The 14603-nt window shown below is 45.8% G+C and overlaps 1 protein-coding gene and 1 long non-coding RNA gene across 2 annotated transcripts in view; one reads left to right on the top strand and one right to left on the bottom strand.

The window, feature by feature from the left end:
• LOC121628311 (NLR family CARD domain-containing protein 3-like) overlaps nucleotides 1-14603 on the top strand; it is a 113461-nt gene that overhangs the window by 48452 nt on the left and 50406 nt on the right. The window lies entirely within an intron of this gene.
• LOC121651906 lies at nucleotides 7123-14273 on the bottom strand. The gene is made up of 2 exons (XR_006012528.1): nucleotides 13600-14273; nucleotides 7123-7720 (listed from the first exon to the last, which is right to left on the bottom strand). It is a non-coding gene; the product is annotated as an uncharacterized LOC121651906 (long non-coding RNA).

Here is a 14603-nt window from a genome sequence, read left to right on the forward strand (position 1 = left end):
TGTCCTCTCAACTGTTAATAGTTTGTATGACCCGTTGGGATTTGTCGCCCTATTAACTGTCCAAGGAAAAGCTCTCATCCGGGAGTTTACTGCAGAATCATGTGATTGGGATTACCCTTTACCGCTAGCTAAAGAGAAGCAATGGACCACATGGAAAGACTCGCTCTTGGATGTAGAACTATTGGACATTCCCAGGCCTTATGTGGCATTTTCCCTGGCTTCGACACAGCGGAAGGAGCTATGTGTCTTCTCAGACGCGTCATGTACCGCAATTGCTGCAGTTGCTTACATCCGTGTTCTCAATGACCAAGGTCAGTACCTCTCTGGGTTTATCATGGGAAAAGCCAAACTTGCCCCAAAACCTGCACACACCATACCACGTTTAGAGCTGTGTGCAGCGGTTCTGGCTGTAGAGGTGGCTGAGCTCATTTGTCAGGAAATGGACTTGGAGTTTCAATCCATTGACTACTACACAGACAGTAGGATTGTTTTAGGATACATCTACAACACAACTCGACGATTCTATGTCTAAGTAGCTAACAGAGTTTCACGGATCAGGAAATCAACTACACCTTCGCAGTGGCACCACATATCAACAGAACAAAACCCAGCTGACATCGCTACAAGACCAATAACAGTGAGCCTTCTTCTGCAGTCAAACTGGTTTGTCGGACCTCCGTTCCTCAGAAAAGCACCCCAAAAACCATGTGCCTCTGGTTTGACACTGACTCCATTCAACCTCACCGAACTAGATCAAGATTCAGAGGTTCGCCCTGAGGTTAACTCCTTTGCGACCAGAATCACCAGCAAAACCCTACACCCGCACAGATTTGAACATTTCTCTTCTTGGAAACGGCTAACACAAGCTATAGCAAGGCTAATCATGGTGGCAAGAAACAAATCCAAAGCTACTATGCAGAATCGTGAAAGGCCAGAAGCACAAGCAAAGGTCCAAATCATCCAGAGCGTCCAACAGCTTGTGTTTGAGGATGAGTTGAAGTTACTGCAAAAAGGAGGGACGGTTTCTAAAGCTAGCCCTTTGTGGACACTGTCTCCTTTCATTGACCGCGATGGGTTGTTGAGAGTTGGCGGCAGAATTACTGTCACGGACCTTTCATATGATGAGAAACACCCAGTCATACTTCCCAAGAAACATCATGTGACAGCATTGCTTGTAGAGCATTACCACCAAGAGGTTGCTCATCAGGGTCGACAACTCACTGAGGGAGCTCTCCGCTCTGCTGGTGTGTGGATTCTCGGAGTAAGAAAAGTAATCTCTAGCCTGATTTATGGATGTTTCATTTGTCGTAAACTCAGAGGTACACCGCTGGAGCAGAAAATGGCTGACCTCCCCTCCGACAGACTCGTGGTGGAGCCCCCATTTACCAGGGTTGGTCTAGACGTTTTTGGGCCATGGAATGTCGTCTCACGTCGCACCTGAGGAGGCATAGCAGAAGCCAAACGTTGGGCAGTGATCTTCAGCTGTTTAGCATCACGGGCGGTACATATTGAAGTAATTGAATCCATGACTACTTCCAGTTTCATCAACTCGTTGAGAAGGTTCTTCGCTGTTCGAGGGCCCTCCAAAGTTCTTCGTTCTGATAGAGGGACTAACTTTATTGGAGCCTGCAGAGAGTTGGAAATCTGCACAGAAGATCCTGAGGTACAAGGTTATCTCGGCTCTGAGGGCTGCACATGGACTTTCAATCCACCACATTCTTCTCATATGGGAGGATCATGGGAGAGAATGATTGGTATTGCACGCAGAGTCTTGGATGGCTTGTTTCTCCAGCAGCTCATCCTGTTGCTCCCCAAAAACTCTGATAAGGTCAAATAAGTAAATGCACTGGTGGTATAAAAATTATACCAGACGGGGAGTGTGATGGTTTCATTTAATATGTACATGTGCAGGATGTAGACATCTCAGTTACTGATGTTTTAGCACCCTCTTGTGGTGTCTGTAGAATTCAGGAAGTTCATGTACCAGGGTAATACACAGTTTCCGGTCTTCTCGATGTTCGGCTCTCATAAGCCTGTAAGTTTTAAGTGTTCGTTTCCTTAATAAGTGCATGTATGGATATTTTATGAGTATGAAAACCTTCCATAGGTGATATGTTATCGCAGACTTGTGTTCTCATGTGCGATCGATGTCTACATGAAGTGGCGTTAGCATGCTAGCGGCGTTAGCATGCTAACGGGCCAAGCTAATTGTTTCCCATTGAATTTAATGTGAAGTTAGCATTAGCGGTTAGCATTATGCTAACGTTCACACGCGGGATACATTTGTGTAGTTTCCTTTCATGTGTTATGTTGTTTTACATAGAACGGTTGATTAACCAGTAACTGTTGTTTAGATAATGCGTGTGATGAAACATTAATGTATTTTTCTGTTCATTTCAGTTTTACAAAAAGAGAATTTCATGGAATAAAAGCCTTGAAGTTACTCCATGGACTGTTAACTGTCTGTCTAACAAGATAAGCATCCGGCCAGCTCCACATTTTGTGAGGACAGAACAATGGTGTATGGGTCAGAATACAGGGAGGAGGCGGATGGAGTGTCTTTATCTTGAACTGTGGGTCCAGCTCTGTTTATTTACAGTAGTTCAGCTCAGCAGTGTTATACCAGTCCTGCACCAACAAGCAGACATCAGTCAGTAACTGGACTCAATATTACAGACTGTGTTACACAAGCATGATACACACAATACCCTCAAGCAGACCTGCACTAAACAGTAACATATAAACCAGCAGGTCTGAGGATAAACATCCCCCTGCCTGAAGAAGCCCAAGCAGCTAACTGGTCCCCACATAATGTCACCATTACTATTAAGGAGCGTCTCGCTGGCTGGACTAATCCAGATGGAGCGTTGGCGCCACCTGGTGGCCAGCGTGGGTATACGTCCACGGCAGCATGTGTCGCTCACGCTCTCCATCATGAACATGGCACCGTCTCTCCTTTCCTCCTAACGAAACCCTCACCTGCACCGTGGAAGAACACGGATATCTAGGCAGACTTATGGAAGTGTCTGCTGACTAACACCCATACATCCACCTAACAGAGACTCCGCCCTGTTACGGGTAAATGTCTGAGCTGAACTTCGCTCGTATCAGATAGAACTGAGCCAACAGGAAATCCTCACTTTCCTCATCGACTTAACACTCAGGATAATGAACCAGCTGACATAAACCTCTGTAGGACGTCTCACGTAGGCAGAGGAGAACTTCTACAGCAGAACTCGTCTGCTTCACTCGTGGCTAAAACCGGAACGAACCCCAACTCTACTACGTCACTTCCCTCCCACCGTCACAGAGGCTCAGTCCTACACACCCACAACCCAGTCTTTACTACAGGGGCTTCAGCCCCCACAATGGCTAGAAACGCCTCTGGTGTACACGCCATAGACTTTGCTGTAATGAAAGGAGCTTTAAAACTTAAATGCTTAAAGAGCAACTGGCAGGTTAAGAGCATGATTAATGGTTTGGATTATGCATATTTTATAGTTAATATCTATTTAGTTTTTGTTGAAGTCCGTGAATAAGAAAATAAAGAAATCGGTTATGGACTATTAAAAACTGCTCAAATGACTGTAAAAATCTGTTTTGCCGGAAGTGACGTCACGTAAGGGACTCTGTTATGTACGTTATTGCTAACACAACAGTTATGGCTAACACAACGGAACGGAATGGGCGTGAGATTATGGAGGAAGAAGAAGATAATTTTATTTTTAGAAGTGAAGGACCGGATCCATACAGTTTTGAACCTGAAGCTACAAACAGAGTCACTGACAACCAGCAAAGGAGATCGTTGACGGGAAACAGGCAGCAGATTCAGTCATGGGCAGCTGAAAACATCTGGAGGATTAATCAAACAGCATGGTAAGTGATACAAATGTTTCGTAAATTTTCTTCCACATTAGCCTTCTGAATTGGGCAAGTAATACCTGGTTATGCTGCAGACCAGTGAAAAAATACAGTGTTTGCAATAGCAAATAGATTTTAAAGCCTTTTACTTACTGCAGCCGATAGGAAGACATCCCTGTCCTGCCCCGCCCTGACAGGTTTGTTTTAAAAATCACGTTTCGCCACAAAAAAAACAACTTCAAGCTGCTACTATGTCACTAGCGATTCGTGACAAAACATTGGTTAAATAAAATAGTTCTGTGGCAGATAATGCCTATAAAAGCTGTGCAATGGCTACCCCGTTCACACAGTTGTAGACAGAAAAGCGCTGTTCTAATCAAATCATCTGATGATACGTAGGCTAGTGCCCAAAGTAGCCTCGCTAAGGCTCCATCATCTAATCCACGTCGGGTAGCCTAATTAACAGCGCAAAACAGTCATTTTAGACTATAAACTTTCTGAATTGTGTTGATTGATCAAGGAATACCAGAGTTATGATCTTTTTTCTGAAGTTGGTCAGACTGGATGTGCGTGTAGTGCGCAAAAAAAGCCCACGCTGTTCTAAACTCACAAATACCTCATAGAATGTACGTGCTGTAATGTCTTAGTTTTACCAGCACTCTCTAAACTTAGAAGCAGACTATTTCAATGGGGTATTTAAGTACGCTTTAAAAAAAAAAAAAAAAAAAACTGGAAGAAAATTTGTTGCGCCAGGATGCTGGTTCCATGACGAAGGATGGATCTGCGCACTGGCTGAGCAGATCCATCGCTTGTTTTTTTTTTTGTTTTGTTTTTTTCGCTAAACTTACCTTTTTTTCTAATCCAACTCTTGGTCTCAGCTTTTTCAGGATGTGTATAATTTTCTTTTTTTAATTGCAAACAGCACATAATATATTCCATCACTAGTGGGGGAGGGAGGGGGGATGGGGTCTTCAAGCGCCCCTGTCTCCATGGATGGCCCGGGGGCGGGGCGGGCCGGGTGGCCTGTCGCGTTGGCCCGGGGCGTAGGCGGGCTGTCCCGGGGGGTTTTGGCTGCTGGCCCTGGGGGGAAGGTGCTGTTTTGGGGGTGGGGAGTGGGGGGGCGGGGGCGGGGTGGGGGGTTGGGGGCCTGGCTCGTGTCTCCTTGCCTCCTGGCTGGGGCTGTCCCCCCGTGGCGTGGGGTGGCGGGAGGATGGTGGTGGGGGGATGGTGTTTGTGTGTGTGTGTTGGGGGGGGGGGGGGGGGGGTGGTGTGTGGGTGGGAGAGTGGTGTGGGTGTGGGGGGATGGGTGGTGGAGGGATGGTGTGTGGAGGTGGATGCGTGGTGTGTGGGAGGGGGGGTGGTGTGGGTGTGGGAGGATGAATGGTGGAGGGATGATGTATGTGTGGGAGGATGGGGTATGTGTGGGAGAATGTATGGTGCAGGGATGGGGGAGTGTGTGGGAGGATGGATGGTGGAAGGATGGTGTGTGTGCGGGAGGATGGATGGTGTATGGGAGGGAGGATGGTGTGTGTGTGGGGGAGTGGTGTATGTTTGGGAGAGTGGGTGATGGAGGGGTGGTGTGTGTATGTGTGGGAGGATGGGGTACGTGAAGGTGGATGTTTGGTGTAGGAGAATGATGTATGCGTGGGAGGATGGGTAGTGGAAGGAAGGTGTGTGTGTGTGTGTATGGGAGGTGTGAAGGTGGATGAATGGTGTGTGAGAGGGAGGATGGTGTATGTGTGGGAGGATGAGTGGTGGAGGGATGATGTGTGTGTGGGAGGATGGGATAGGTGTGGGAGAGTGTATGGTGGAAGGATGGTGAGTGTGTGGGAGGAAGGATGGTGTGTGTGTGGAAGGATGGATGGTGGAAGGATGGTGTGTGTGTGTGGGAGGACAGAGTATGTGAGGGTTGAATGGTGTATGCGTGGGAGGATAAATGGAGGAGTGGAAGGAGAGTGTGTGTGTTTGTGTGTGTGTGTGTTGGCCTGGGGGGGGGGCAGGACTGGTTCTCGGGGTGTGCGGCTGGGCGCTGGGGTGTGGGGCTGGCCTCTGGTGGTGGCCGTCTGGGCGGGCCGGGTCCCCCTGGGTGGCGTGCTGGCCCTCGGCCTGTGGGGGGGGGGGGGTGTCCCTGCGCTCCTGGGCCCGGGCCCTCTGCCCCGTCTGTCCCGGGCGGCCGGTGCCCGGGGGGGTCGGGGACTGCTGGCCTCGGCCCGCCGGGGCCGGTGCCCTGTGTCCGCGGGGCGGCTCCTGCTGGGGTCTCCTGCTGCTGCCTTCCTGGGCGGGCGAGTGGTCGTCTCTGTGGACCGGTCGGGATCTGTTGCCTGCGGGGGGGCTGGTGGCCTGGGTCTCGGGACCGCTGGCCTGACTCTGGCCTCTGTTCAAGTGAGGTGGCATCTGCATGATCACTCTGCATGGTCACTCCTTCCTGAACGTCTCCACACAGTCTTTGCGTCGCCGTGTGGCCGAGTTCTCTAACACATCCACACAGGTTTCTCTGCGCATGTTCTTGAATACAGCAGTTTCACTTATATCTATTATCATATTTTGTTTCTTTTTTTAATTATTTCTGTTCTTATTATTATTATTACTCTTACTCTTATTATTATTATTGTTACTATTATCAACTAGTTGTGTAATGACCTACTGGCTAGGATGATCTTAGCTATATATGTTGTAAGTAGTATGGATTACATGGTCTTCTGTATGATGTTTCAAGTCCCCACCCGCACTCCCCACACCCTTTCTGTCCCTCTCTCTCCCATCCCTCTTCTCTCTACTTTCTTTTCTCTCTCTCTCTCTCTGTCCCCTCCGGTCGAGTCCAGCATTAAGAGTCTGATTTAATAAAGTTTTTCATCAAGAGGGACTTTATACATGTAGTATAAATCCCTGCTTGATAGAGTAAAATTGCCCAGCACCAGACAGCAGCCAGACAATCATTCTGTTTGCAACGATGCTGGACAAGACAGGTTAAAAAAAAAAAAAAAAAAAAAAAAAAAAAAAAAAAAAAGGATGTGTATAATTTTGCACTTTTTTCCCAATGATAAATAAAGCCTGATTCTGAGGTTTAAAGATATTGTTAAAACAGAAAAACTATTTTTAAAACTGGATTGTAAACCCTTCTGAATAATGGTCATTCCACATATGATGCCATGTGCACTGCAGTCTTAACACTTTATCCCCCAAACAACAGAGCCCACAACTCTCACCCACAATTGGTAATCCCTCTTCCCCCTATATTCAGCAAGGCCAGTGACAACAGAAAAAAGGGCATCTCAGCTTTATGTATTACATGAAATGTTTCAGCATGTTATAAGCAGCTATGACTACGGATGAAATATAAACATTTAATTTTTAAAGCCTGTATGTAAAAGTAAAAAAAATAAAAATCTTTACATGGTTGAACATATATTTACAACACTGTATCTACATTTAACAACAGAAATTCTTTAACAGCATGTTATCTAATTACAGGTGTTTATGTGGACACTGTCAGCCCATGAGCAGTGCGGAGGAGAGCATATGCTGCAGGGAGATTCCTGCAATTTGGAGCCTCGTCGAAGACCTCCATCCACAACCCGAAGGCATTACTTGTGTGGGACAGCATCCTGGGTTCTCTGCATGCTGTTTGAACCCCTGGGTGCTTCAGGTGGCCTACAGCGCTTTCAAGCAGGAACATGGTCCACTTGATCTGACCCAAAATGAACAGTTCAGGTATACTGCCTACAGGCAGATGGTACGCTGGGCACATGGAGTGCTTGGACGACATGTGAGGAAACCTCTTCCAGCATGTGTTGTCTCAGCAATCCGGTTAGCTTTCCCTGATGAACATGGTGTCTACCAAGGTTTCAGATGGCCTGACCTGTAACACATACAAGACATGTCTTCCTATTCTGTAAATTGTAATAATAAATAAAATATTTTGCTTCCATCTCAATGTCATCTTTCTGTTATGATCATCTTCCTGGATTTATTTAATAAGTTCTAATTATTAGCAGCAAAACATCTTATTTAAACTTGTTGCTAGAAGTAAATAAAGCTCAATTAATTTACACAGTCATACAGGAATTACAAAGAGAGAATAGAGATAGAAAATACACTCTGAAATACACAGGCACATATTAGATGGTCCAGAATCTTATGGATTATATAATTCTGCGGGAAAATAGATGGCCATTTGATGGGTATTTTTCCATCATAGAATAAGACACAAAGAACTCAGAGTGAAGTCAGCTTCATCGCGATGGGGAGAGACTGTGGTTCAGCACTCAGAGAGTGTCTGGTGTCAACTCCGAAGTCTCAACCCCAGTACAGCCTTTTTATTGAGCAGCTATCACACTTCAGTAAAGCAAGCAGAGTTCTCGCAAACTTCAAACAGGGAAACACATCAGCATACAACACTTTATGACCCTTTTCACACAGAGCTGTGACCACCACATCCTGTCCTCTGCAGGGTGGGTGAGACAACAAATCATTACCCATCCTTAAGGGAGAAAGTTTAAACTGTTAACTTTAAACTGTCAACTTTGCTTACTCTAACATTTCCCTCCTGTTTGACATTTAAAGTTATCAGTTCCAAGCATAAACCAAACATAAATCAAAAACATAAATCAAAAATATGTGAAGAAATGCAAATATAAAACGAAGTCCACTTTTCAAAGCATCAGACTGTATCACTTGTCTTCACATTTTCAATACAGGCATCATAACAGTGAACATTACAGACCTGTGTCTGTAGCATCAACTGGGAGTGGAGCATACTCCCGTGACAACATAAGTTGTTGCGCATAAGCATGTGAAATTGCTCGAGAAATCATGGATTTAAGACATGGAATCACACAAGAAATCAGAATGCAAAACAGAATCAATACTGATAGGAATGGAGCACACACCCTTAATATCACAGTCCACCATGGTCCACTAGTAAGCCATGACCAGAAACCCCACTCAGGGGGTGGCGCACGATCTGCAGCCATACTGTCCCTGAGATTCTGCAGGCCAGCCATTGCCTGGGCCACATCTCCATTAACGTCATCAGGAATATAGGTACAGCAGGTGGTATTTCACCCTGAGGAAAGCGGCCTCTGCGGGCCACAAAGATATTGAGGTGAGAGATGTTAAACTGTGTCTTGAGGCAGTCACATCCCCCAAACAGTACGGGTTGTACCCTCTGCTTGTGAGATAAGCAAAACATATGGCATCACAGTAGGTCATGGCTCGTGCATAAAGGTCAGGTTGGCTGGATGACTTTGGTATGACTGAGCAAACATAGCAGTCGGTCTGGTTCTTCAAGTCGGCCAACATTTTGGCATACGCATACCAGAGGTTGACGTCCTGTAGCTCCAAGGGGTTATGGTCTTTCCACAGGTGTGCAGGATGGTGCACATACCTCTTGATCATTGTTTCTGGTAGCGGTGCAGGGTAGAACCATCTGTAGATCGTTGGCCACAGCAAGAATAATGCAAAGGACAAGGTGGTGAGACATGCTACAGTCACAGCGCACGCGTAGGTCCAGCAGCAGTGACGCCTTGGTCTACGTCTCTGCTCCAGATCCTCCATTTGTGCTGGTTTCTGAGTTAAAGGTGCTGCTTAAGGTGAAATGGGATCCGTTGGTTTCTTCACTGGCGTTGATACGAATTATCACTAAAAGATAATCCCCATTTGTAGCCAGAGGCTGTGGGTTTTAATTACAGCCCTCCTTCCCCCACTCACAGCAGCCTTACTTTGCACTCAGAAGTTTGCAGTGACTGAGATGTATCCAGCTGGGTCTTTCTGCTATCTTTACTGCCGTAGGCGTTGTCAGCAGCACTTGGTAGGGCCCCTCCCACAGTGGGCTGGACCAGGTTTTGCGCTTGATGACTTTAATGAAGACCCAGTCTCCTGGTTTCACCAGCTCAGGAAGTTCCTGTAGGGAAATATAATCAGAGGGCAATAAACTTGCATTGATTACATCTTTTTGCTGCAGAACTTTCCTCATGTAGTCTGCTAAAGTGTTTTCATCATTAGCATGCTGTAAGTCTTTAGAAAACACTGGTAGTCTGTAAGGTCTGCCATGAATGAGATTAGTTTGTTCACAAAGTGTGGTCCATTGTCACTATAGATTATTTCTGGAATACCATGGTTAGGTATAATGTGTTTACAAATTGCTTTTGCCACAGTCAGTGCATCAGCATGTTTAGCTGGGACTATTTCAACCCATTTAGAATAAGCATCAATCATTACCAGACAGTATTTATGTGGTCCGCTCTGGTTTAGTTCAATCAAGTCCATGTGGAGTGTCTGAAAAGGATATTTTGGTTCAGGGAACCTGCCCCTCTGTGGTCTCATGTTGCCTTGTGGGTTATGTTTAATACAGATCACGCAGGATTTACAAAAGTTTTTTAAGTAAGATTTTAATCCAAAGGCTGTGAACTGCTTCTCTATAATGTCACTCATCCCCCCTGTTGACACATGACATACACCATGTGTCACCAATGCTGCTGCTTTAAATAAAGATTTTGGGAGAACAGGTTTATCATTAAGTTCATAAAGTCCTGTTCTCTGACCTGTAGCTGCTCCTTTAGTAAGCCAGAGTTGTTTCTCTGTCTTAGACGCTGCTTCCTGCATGTCACCCAGCACCGTGTGGTCAATAAAGACCCCCTGCTGCTGCTCAGCAGAATAGAGATCATTGACCCCAAATTGCCCTGCTGCTGCTTGCTTCGCAGTTGCATCTGCAAACCTGTTTCCTGTTGATACGTCATCTTGTCCAACAGGACTGTTTTAAGCTGTTGCTGATACGGGCCTTTTTCGTCAGTATCATATCAAAAAACAAAAACCCACTGCGAGTCCTCCTTTTATTTCTACGGCCCTAGTATGTGGAACAGTCTGCCTGAGGACGTGAGGGGAGCACCTAGTGTGGATATTTTTAAAAACAGACTCAAGACCCACCTTTTTAGTTTAGCATTTTAATCATTACTTTTATTATTACTATTGTATTTATTCATTTCTTTATTCTTAACACACAGGCTGTATTCAGCTTCTATTTATATTATTAATTCTCTTATTTCACTGGTTCTCTTATTTTATGGGTCTTAGCAATATTACTATTACTTTTATACCCAGGTTGGTTTTTAGATTGTTTTAGATTTGGTTTTACAGTGTTTTATCTCAGTGTTTCCCCACACCACTAGACCCCAGAATTTACGACAGCCTTTCCTTGGTCCTTTTAACTTGCTTTTACCCTCTGTGATGTGTGTGTGTGTTTGATGGGAAGGGGGGTTGGGGCTTGCTGCTATTGGGTTGGGGTTCTGGGGGATTTTACTATCTGTAAAGCACCTTGAGTTGCTATTTTTATGTATGAAAGGTGCTATATAAATAAAGTTTGATTTGATTTGATTTGATAGAGAATGCCTCTGTGTATTTTAAATTCTTTCTCAAACCGTATGCGGAAATCATCCACTTCTTCATTTGGCTTCTGTTTTACAGCTGCGAGGTGGCTGTAATTAGCCATTTTCTTAAAGGCAACACGCACACGGTCAAAAAGTGCATCTAGCTGAGTTTTATAGGCTCCAGTTATGTCACCATCTGCTGGGTAGGGGCTAACTGCTCCTACCGCATCTCTGCCTGTATAATCTCCTCTCACTCTGCCCCAGTCTTTCCCCAAAGAGGACATCATAGCGTCTCCTGCCTCGTGAGCATTCAGTCTGTAGGAATGTATAATGTCAGTTATGTCCTGGACCCAGTCATCAGGATTCTCACGAGGAGGAGTCACACCTGCTACTGCTTTGGCAGCTTCTTCAAGAGTCCATGGTCTGAACACATACATGTGTCTGTCAGCTGTCTCAGGATTAGGATTAGCAACCTGAATCATGGGGAAAGTCTCTGTGTATCTGGCTGGTGGGCGCACACTATCTGAAGGTCTTAAGTCATATGCAGGTGGCAGCACCGGACATAACGGGGCTGTCGGGCCTGGTTTAGGTGAATCTGTTACTGGTGGAGCAGTAAGAGATGCAAGTGGGGACGAGGTCGGGGTCAGAGTAGGTGGTAGTCTGCCTCTTCTGGGAGTACCCTGGGTGGCCGAAGCAGCTCCACCCGAGGGGCCTGGTGCGGGCTGAACAGGTTGGTCCCGTCTCCTTGGGTAGACGGGACCGGTCTCGTTATCACCAGGTCTTACAAAAGCTGCCATAGCAGCCTCTTCGCCCTTCTTTCTTTCTTTAGACTTTCTAATATTATCCCTGCGAATCTTAGACTCCTCTAACCACCTGTGCGCACACTCAAGCTCCTTCTTTTTCTTATCTGCCTTCTTACCAGTCTTACCACTTACACTTGCTTCCAGCTTATCTACTACTGTCTGCCACTCATCTACCTTCAACTTCCCTGTCACCCCATATTTGGGGACCCATTTTTCCAGAAACTTGACGTTATCCGGATTCCTCTGATTCATGTACTTCACATCTCCCTCTAAGGCGACTGAAGATTCACTGTTTCCCATATTGGGTCTGCGTTGTGTTATGAAATTATGACCATAATCTCGAGAGGTAAATTGACCTACTTCACCAGACCACTGGCTTGTGTTATCACCGTCAGGTTTCCACCAGTGCGATGCTTCAGTCAAATCTACTTCGAGCACTCACTCTCACAGTCACTCACTCACACACACTTCTGCCTAGGCTCTGTCCCTGTGACTTCTTTCAGACGCTTTACCTTTAACACTGCTCCCAAGGGTTCTCTGGCGTGCGTATTTACACTGCTCCCAGAAATTTCTGGCGTGTTCTATAGTGCTGCTCCCAGACTTAGTCTGGCGCACTAAATGACTGCTCCCAAGAAAAAACTTGGCGTCTATAGCACTGCTCCCAGGAACCACTTGGCGTGTTTTACCAACACTGCCCCAGATTTAATCTGGCGTGTTATAACAAAGACTGCTCCCAGGTTTAACCTGGCGTCTATTATTTCTTTCCCTAGCGTCACTCTCTTGCTTATACTCACTCCGAGTTCGGTGTCCTCCTCAGTCACGGATCCCGTCAATCCACCGCTCGCAGGATGAGCATGAAGTAAATCACCGGCCTGTTGGACAATTCAGTCGTCAGGTCTTTCCTCTCAGCCGTCCTGATGATGGCTGCCCGTGCGGGTTTCGGTGTTCAGGCCTCCTCCTGTCAACGAATGGGTATGTTGGGATCCGGGTCACGGCCCCAAAAATGATGGGTATTTTTCCATCATAGAATAAGACACAAAGAACTCAGAGTGAAGTCAGCTTCATCGCGATGGGGAGAGACTGTGGTTCAGCACTCAGAGAGTGTCTGGTGTCAACTCCGAAGTCTCAACCCCAGTACAGCCTTTTTATTGAGCAGCTATCACACTTCAGTAAAGCAAGCAGAGTTCTCGCAAACTTCAAACAGGGAAACACATCAGCATACAACACTTTATGACCCTTTTCACACAGAGCTGTGACCACCACATCCTGTCCTCTGCAGGGTGGGTGAGACAACAAATCATTACCCATCCTTAAGGGAGAAAGTTTAAACTGTTAACTTTAAACTGTCAACTTTGCTTACTCTAACACCATTATTTGAAGAAAATGTGCGCGATGCCTTCAATTATTTACCATATGATGGCTCCTTCTTTACTGGACGCACAGTGAATCCACCTTTGCAAACGGGATTAAATATGTTGAAACTGTCCTCAATAATAAGTAGTAAAAAGGGGACAATTCCGTTTTATAAGAAAAGGTTATAAACAGGTTAAAAAACAGAGAGAAAAACTTACTCTGCTCGTCTCCCGTTTCCGATGGGCGGCCCGCGGCTTCCCCGGTGAAGGCAGACGTGATGGGGCACCTGCTGCTGCTAGCATGCTAGCCGTAGCATGAACAGTGGGAACTGCATCAGACCTTAAACGCACTGACCTCATGGTCTTGTACCCCATCTTAAACGCAGTTAGGTCACTAGGCATATAGTCCGTTTCCACAAAGTGTGCGCTGCAAATGACGGAGTTTTTGGGATGAACAGACTTGAAAGTGAAGTCTTGGCGCCTAGCCTGGACAAACCTGACCCAGGAGCGAAAGGTGGGGCTCTTCTTGTTAGGGAAACTGTGGACACGATGTCCAGAGAGACTTGAATTTGTGCAGGATGCACAAACACAAGTATTCACCATGGTGATGTTCCAGAAATCTTTAGTTTTACTATTAGAAGTCTGGAGTAAAAAAGACAGCCGATGCCTACGATAAACTGAGCTGATAGCCGCTGGCGTATGGGCTCGTTTACCTTACATGACGTCACGTATCACGTGACAGGAAAAGTTATGTTTTTTAAAGCACTGGATCGCAGACGAGCTGAATTAAGTGCAATTACAAAAAAGGAAATTTTAAGAAGCTTTTATTTATGCCACAGTGTCTCTCGGACTTTTTCAAAACGTCATATTGTGGAAAATTCAACCTGAAAGATGCTCTTTAAATTCCTTTACTAGACACAGAGATTCCTTCTGGTTCTGCATTCCCAGGACAGTTTTCCAAAAAATGTGAGGTGCTGACTTTGTACTACGATGTGACGATGATGTACACAAACTACCTGCAAATGATCAGATTTCCACCAGCAAGTTCTCCTCTACTGGAAGTTATTGTTCTACCATCATGTTACACCACACAATACACCCCTTTGGAACAACCGATGCATCCTATGGAATAGAAAATCAATGTTCTTAAGAACTCGGATGGAAAGGGAATCTGGTCTATCACCCACCTAATGGACGATACAGGTGAACTATTAAATGATCCA

Source organism: Melanotaenia boesemani, chromosome 2 (assembly GCF_017639745.1).
Source record: "Melanotaenia boesemani isolate fMelBoe1 chromosome 2, fMelBoe1.pri, whole genome shotgun sequence".
Taxonomy (NCBI): domain Eukaryota; kingdom Metazoa; phylum Chordata; class Actinopteri; order Atheriniformes; family Melanotaeniidae; genus Melanotaenia; species Melanotaenia boesemani.